General features: G+C 41.2%; 1 pseudogene; it reads left to right on the plus strand.

Moving 5' to 3' along the window:
• The first annotated feature begins 324 nt into the window (after positions 1-324).
• LOC102873167 lies at positions 325-3,273 on the plus strand (annotated as a pseudogene).
• The last annotated feature ends 4,254 nt before the right edge of the window (positions 3,274-7,527 follow it).

The raw sequence follows: 7,527 nt of genomic DNA on the forward strand, positions 1-7,527 counted from the left end.
AACAACAATACTTATATAACTTAATGCTTATTTTCTTTTGGTTAACTTCAAAGCCGGAGTTCTTATTAACAAACATCACCATTATTAGTGCCACCAGACCTAGCCTATTGATAATCACTTCTGATTCAGTGGCCTTCTAGGGAAACATAGGACTTCCATATGGGGTTTCCAAACCTGTGATCTTTCTGAGAACCAACTACCTCGTCTGTCTCCAGCAGAAAAACTGGTAGTTAATCACTGGACCACCATGATCTTTTACTTTTAATATTAATTTGACTCTGCTGTCTAGTTGGAAACCCATGGAAGTTCTCCTAAAGGGTCATAATGACTTCAGATCAACTAAACAGCCATGGGTAAAAACTAAATGAGAATAGGAAAGATTTTGATAAGAGGATATAAGAGTGATGATTGACAATGGCCTAAGTCATAGTTAGGAAAAGAGCATAATGCTCTGATTCAAGTACAGAGTATCTATACATGACCCAGTTTCTAACCAGTACATTCCAATTTGATCCCCCGCCGAGAAATTACATTCCCACATCTCAAACATACTGAGTGAGAACCTGCAGTTTAATAAAGTGTGTTATTATGTGTACCTTTTGGGTTCTTTTTAATAATGTTGAGGTGTAATCCATACTGAAGCCTAGGGTTTTATTCCCTCAGTAACTGCTTCCTCCAGATCCTAGGGACAGCTTTTACTCTTTGAAAATTGGTTAGCTGTGAGTCTGGGGGGCCAAGATAATATTTTATTGATGTTTTGGTTAAATTTCCACAGCAATCTTATTCCACAGGAAGCTCGATTATGTCCACAAAAATTGTTCAGTGGCTCAAGTTACATTAAACAATGCACCGGCCTTCTCTTAACCTATGCTCCATGCTTTTCTATTCCTGTCCTAGTACTATAGGCCCTTGTTCCTTTGTCTTCTCACTTTTGTATGTAAAAATACACTTTTGGTTTTATGCTGATATTTTTTTTGTAGAATGTTTTAAGAAGAACTGAAGATTTTATTAAAAGAATAATAAAAGCAAGAAACAATTTTATAAAAAGTATGAACCCATCAATACACATATTTTTAAATGCTTATAAGTCAGTCTCAGAGGTTGTAATATTTTTTAAGAAGGCAATGGGCTTTATGAGGAGAAGTGTGGCATCAGGTTTGAAAGTAGACTCATCAGCAATCTGCATTATGCAGATGACACAACCTTGCTTGATGAAACTGAGGGCCTGAAGCACTTGCTGTAGAAAGTCAAGAACATCAAGAAAACAAAGATTCTCACCACTGGGCTGATTGGCAGCATCGTGATAGATGATGAAGAGATTGAGATTGTTGACAGCTTTTGTTTTCTTGGCTCTACAATCAACACTCTTGGTAACTGCAGCCAGGAAATTAAAAGAGGAATTGCATTGGGTAAGTCTGCTTCCAGAGACCTAGCCAAACTACTGAAGAGCAATGACGTCAATCTAGAGACTAAAGTGTGCCTGATACAGGCCATGGCCTTTGCAATTATTTGCTATGCATCAGAAAGCTGCACAATGACTAGGGATGATAGAAGGAGAGTTGATACTTTTGAGCTTTGGTGCTGGAGAAGATTATTAAATATATCATGATGGACTATTAGAAGAACAAACAAGTTCGTCCTGGAGAGGGTGAAGCTTGGCTGCTCCTTGGACGCAAGGATTCTGAAGCTCCGTTTGACATACTTTGGATATGTTGCAAGGCAGGATAAGTCCTTGGAGAGGGACGTCATGTTTGGGAGGGTGGAGGAACAGTGCAGGAGAGGAAGACCCTCAATGAGATAGATTGATTCAGTGATTGGGGTAAAGGTGGTAGATGTGTCAGAAAAAATAAGATTGGCAAGGGATAGAGCAGGGTTTAAGGCTGTTGTACATAGGATCACTATGAGTCGTAGGTGACTCAATGGCACATAACAACAACAACAACAATTGATCTTATGTAAAATATTCTTTGTTTTGTGTGCCATTCCCTTATCTCACTAAAAGTAGATCTTAGGAGCCTGGTTTGGTTCTAGGTTTAAAAAGTGTCCTGTGAAAAAGTCCCAGGGAATCCTCTGTCCTCATCCGTCCTAATTTTCTGGCTTCTTCCTTTTTTCTTCAAAAAAGACTGACAAAGGAGATTAATCAGAGCTGGCTTTGACAAGCACTGTGGCAATTGGACAATTAAAACAGACTTTCAAGGTGGGGGAAGAGGAAAGAACTGGGGGTGGGCAGAGAAAATAGTGCAACAATGAATGAATGAAAACCTAAAATCCCTGTAAATATTCATTAAAATTAATAAAATTTAATAACAAATAAAAAAATTTTAAAAAAAGACTTGAGTTCTGCTCTACATTATCCTCATGAGCCAAATTCTGGTCTCTAGTGGATGAGGTTGCAGCTTTTGCAGACTGGTTCGTTCTTTGTACAGTTGGCTAACTTTTTTTATTGTAGAATCTCTCCTGGCAAGACAAGACCCATAATTGTGACTTAGATGGCTGCTCATAAGTTGTTAACACGCCAGAAGCTATTCACTTTGCTAGAATATAGATGAAGGTTTTTGTGAACTATTCTGTGCTAATTGACTGGATTGTCCCATAAAACCAAGGTATTAAACCTCCACACCTAGAAAACCAGCATTGGAAGTTGTTCAGTTATATGTGAATGGTATCATGTACATTTGTGTCTTCAACAAATATATGCGTGGGCAGAAGTGCCCTTGACAGACAGGGAGGGCCCAGCTGCGCGTCCCCTCCCCTCGTGCTGAAGAGAGGTGGCTCAGCGACTTGTTCTGAGGAGGTTCCTGGCTTCAGTCATCTCCAGGAAGCCCCCTCAGGGTCAATCAGTGGGCACCCCTCACATCCAGGGCCCTACAGCTGCCACAATGTCATCCTAATGGCCTGGCACCAACACTCGGCCCAACCTGGACAGTGCACACTTCCAGAGCCTGTGCGACAAACTTTAACATCCAGGACGGCCCTGATTTTCAGGACCGAGCTGTCAACAGCGAAACTCCGGTGGTTGTAGATTTCCATGCACAGTCGTGCGGACCCTGCAAGATCCTGGGGCCGAGGTTAGAGAAGATGGTGGCCAAGCAGCACAGGAAGGTGGTGATGGCCAAGGTGGACAGTGACGAGCACACAGACCTCGCCATCAAGTATGAGGTGTCTGCTGTGCCCGCCGTGCTGGCCATCAAGAATGGAGATGTGGTGGATAAGTTTGTGGGCATCAAAGATGAGGACCAGCTGGAGGCCTTCCTGAAGAAGCTGATTGGCTGACAAGCAGGTCTGTAATAGAGAACTTTAGGATCCTCTCTGCCTTCTGCTGTGAGGAACAGACACTGGGCCCTGCTACTAAAATGACCTGGTCACCAGCACCCCCGCAGCCCTCCTCCTCCTCCTCCCACCCTCCCTGCCAGGCACATGGGCTGTGAATAAGCCCCGGGCTGGGGCCCTGCAGACTCTTGGTTCTAGAAGGTTCCAAACACTGCCTTCCCTCACCGTTTGCTGGCCCTTCGGTTCTCTGAGTGGGTGGCTGAACTGTGAACAAATCAGATGAATAAAATGAAAAAAAAGAAAGAAATATATGCGCCTGCTCCCATATATTTGCATTTACGTGTACGTATCTTGGAAATTGAGAGACCAAATTACTCCTTAAAGGCAAGGAAATTGAAGCTCCTTCTCACATACTTTGGGTATATTGCCCAGAGAGACGGATCCTTGGAGAAAGACACCATGTTTGGAAGAGTAGAGGAATGGCTCAGGGAGACCCTGGATGAAACAGATTGACACAGTGTTTGGGGTAATGAAGGTGGATTTGTCAGAGACAGTGAGGCCCACCCAGCATAGGGCTGGGTTCCAAGCTATTGTGCATAGGGTTGCTAGGAGTTGCCAGCAACTCAAGGGCACATAACAACATCAACGATATTTCAGAGACCTCTGGTGACCTAGTGGGTTAGGAGTCAAGATGCCAACTCAGCAGTTTGTAACCAGCAGCAGCTTCACAGGTGAAAAATGAGCACTCATTTCTCATGCAATTCATCGCCTCTGAAACCCAGTTGAGGGTCAGTATGGGAAGCCAAATATTTGTAATAAACCAAATGCTATTTCAGGATGGAATTCACCCAGAAGCACTAAGGTAATCCTGAAGGGTTTACCAGATTCTTGCATTGCATTTGGCCACCCCTCCTTCCTAAATCAAGGGGAGGATTTTCAATAGAAAGAGCTTGGCTTCAATTTGCATTGAATTCTCTTTGTGATTTACTTCCTGATAATTTTCAATAAAGATACAGGGAAGCTAAGGTTGATGCTTCAGTTGAGAACAGCTGGTCCCCTTTTTTATACTCTCTGTTCTATCTCACTTTTAGCTTTCTGTCTTATTATTAATAATTAAAAAAAAAACCACTTAACCCTCGGTCTGCAACAGGTCAGTTGTAAATAAGTTCCAACTCATTGAAACGTATCAACATAGATACTTCTACTGATCTCAGCTAGGTATGCCTATATGTATCTATATGTGTACTCAGAAGCTTGTTATTACTTTAGTTTTGCTTTGCTACTTCATCTACAATAGGTACCACTTTTCCCCCTCACCCCTATAACTAGTCCCTTCTGTATAAAGCATACTTTATAAGACATCTATTTTTGTTGTCATTGTATACTATCAAATTGGAACCGACCCATAGCTGACCCTCCAGCAGATTTCCAGAGGTAGTTAATTACACAGGTGGAGATTGCCCATTCTCCTGTGGAGCAGCTGGAGCATTTTAACTGTATGCCTTTGGGATTTACAGCGCATTTTCTTACCACTAAACCACCTCGGTAAGAGGACACATCAGAATGGGCTGTTTGAAACCTCGGTACTAAAGTAAGTGGATTGAGTGACATTAGAAAATGGATTTCCACCCAGTCCCCCTGAGAAAGGGGAGGGGCTTAGAGATCCCATCTTGTCATGTGCCATCAATAACATGTACTGTTGTTGCTGTTGTTATGTGCCATCAAGTCTCCTGCGACTCATAGCGACCCTGTGTACAACAGCCCTGAACCCTACTCTATCTTGTACCAACTTTATTGTCTCTGACACACCTACCCCCATTATCCCAGTCAGAGTCAATCCATCTCATCGAGAATATACACTATACCAAGCAAAAAAAAAAAAAAGAAAAGAAAGAAAAGAAAATGGATAGAATAGACTCCTACCACATAATTTCTACAAAAATAAAGTATGAACAGTCAAAACCAAGGTTTTTAGAACTCGGAAAGTAGTTAGAAGCTTACAGCAATGAAATAAATGCTAAATCAGAATTTACTTAACTTACACACAGAAGAGAGCTTTCTGGTGCTTTGTACTTGCCAGTCCCCCACATCTTCACTGGATCTAAGGCAGTTGAAGATCACAGCCTGCATTCTCAGGCTGGAGCTTAAGTCTCTGGTTTCGTATGGAGCAAAGCTGACTTTCATCATAAATTAACATGTATTTGTGCTCCAGGCTGTCTGGCAACCTAACTTTCTTTACCTCAGAACTCACACAGGCTAGAAAAATTGCACATGTGCTTGCAAATAATGCAACACTAACAAAAACACTTGGAAATGTGGTTGAAACCAGTGTGGGGTTATTAAGTTAATTCTACTCATGGCAGCTGTGTCAGAGTAGAATTGTACTTCAGAGGATTTTTAATAGCCAATATTTTTGGAAGTGAATCTCCAGGCTTTTTACCCAAAGTAACTCTAGAAAGACTCACATTGTCAATCTTTTGTTTAGCAGCCATGGATGCTAGTAATTTGCATTACCCAAGGACAGTCAATGGCCTAATATGCTGCAGGAAACGCTGAGGAGAGATTCATTGGAGAGTGACAACAATCAGCCACATATAGTGTATTGTTCACTCACCCACAGCTGTTGGGTCAGAACCAACTGACAGTTAATCTTCCATTGGGTTTCCAAGGCTATAAAGTGAATAGGAAAAGACTGCTCATTTTTTTCTCTCAGATCTACCTCACTCTAATTCCTTTCAAGTGGTACAAATGGTTAAACATTTAACTACAGGTAGAAAGGTTGGAACCCTAAGATACCTTGAAAGATAGCCCTAAAATTCTTCTTCAAAAAGGTCAAGGTCATGGAAAAGCCTAAGCCATTTTACTTTTCACATAAGAGGTTGACAATGAGTAGGAATCTACTTAATCATAAATAACAAAAGGCTCTTTCTTTAGTTCTTATGACAGAAGGGATGATAAGGTTCCTGTCATATATTCCTTCATCCTCAGGTATGAAATCATGTTGCTGCCAAGATAGTGAATCATATTTTATTACTTCCCTCTACCAAGAAGTGTTATGTGACACCAAAGTTATAAAAAAGGATGGCTTTATCCTTTGTGATTTGGTGACAAGCAGAGATTGTGGATTCAAGTAAAGTAAAAAACAGCTTCAATCCTTTCTCCATCTACCATGATGTTACCTAATGGTGTTAAGTCCATGAATATGCTCCCCCCAAAAGACCACCAGCTCACGTATGCAAACAGTAAGAGTGCTTTATTCTATTAAACAAAATCCAGCATGCAGGAGGTCAGTCAACTATCAGAGCAGAAAATGGCCCACCCTCAGTTTTGGCATGGCCTCTTTTAAAAACTCAGTACGCGAATCCACCAGATGCTCTGCTGAAAAAGGAGAGGCAATCTCCTCCTGTACCAGTCAGATCTGATTTGACGGTACACACACAAAAAATAATAATAAAGAAAAATTTTTAAAAAACCCAAACTCGGTACAATGTAGATGTATGCTCATGAATATGATTGGTGGGCAAGGGAATCAGTTACCTGGGCTAGTTTGTGATTGGTTCGTCTAGATGGCCACCTGCCTACCCTCATCCCTTCCTGTCTCATATTTGTCAGGTACCTACTTTCTTCTGCCCGTTTACATTAGACTTTATGGTAGGTTAATTCTGCAAGGACAGATATATAAGACCTTCCTGCTTCCTGTGGCTTTTTTCTCAAAATTGGCTGTTTCTTGAGCTAGGAATTTTTATGGCCTGCTTCTGCTTTGGAAGTTATAAAAGGTTAGGCCCAGATTAGGCATTAGATGGAGGCCAGGCACAAAATAGAGTTTATACAGTCCTCTCAATGGTCCAGTAGTGAAGATTTCGGTTTTATTTATATTGATCTGTAATTCATGTTGAAGGCTGTATTCTTTGCTCTTGTAGAGAAAGTACTTCATATCTTCACTTTCTGCAAGCAAGGTTATAATCATATGCATAATGCAGGTTGTTGGTGAGTCTTCCTCAAATCCTGATGCCACATTCTTCTTCATATAGACCAACTTCTCCAATGATTTGTTTCAGCGTACCACTGAATAGCTGTAGAGAAAGGATACAACCTTAACAAACACTTCCTTAATGAAACCAAGTAATGTTCCCTTGTTCCATTTGGACTACTTCTTGGTCTATCTATAGAATTTGCATGTGCACAATTAAATGTGCTGGGATTCCTAGTGTTCTCAATACTATGCATAATTTATTATGATCCACACAGTCAAATGTC

Source organism: Elephantulus edwardii, unplaced genomic scaffold, assembly GCF_000299155.1.
Source record: "Elephantulus edwardii isolate Elephantulus edwardi_28Jun2011 unplaced genomic scaffold, EleEdw1.0 scaffold00199, whole genome shotgun sequence".
NCBI lineage: Eukaryota > Metazoa > Chordata > Mammalia > Macroscelidea > Macroscelididae > Elephantulus > Elephantulus edwardii.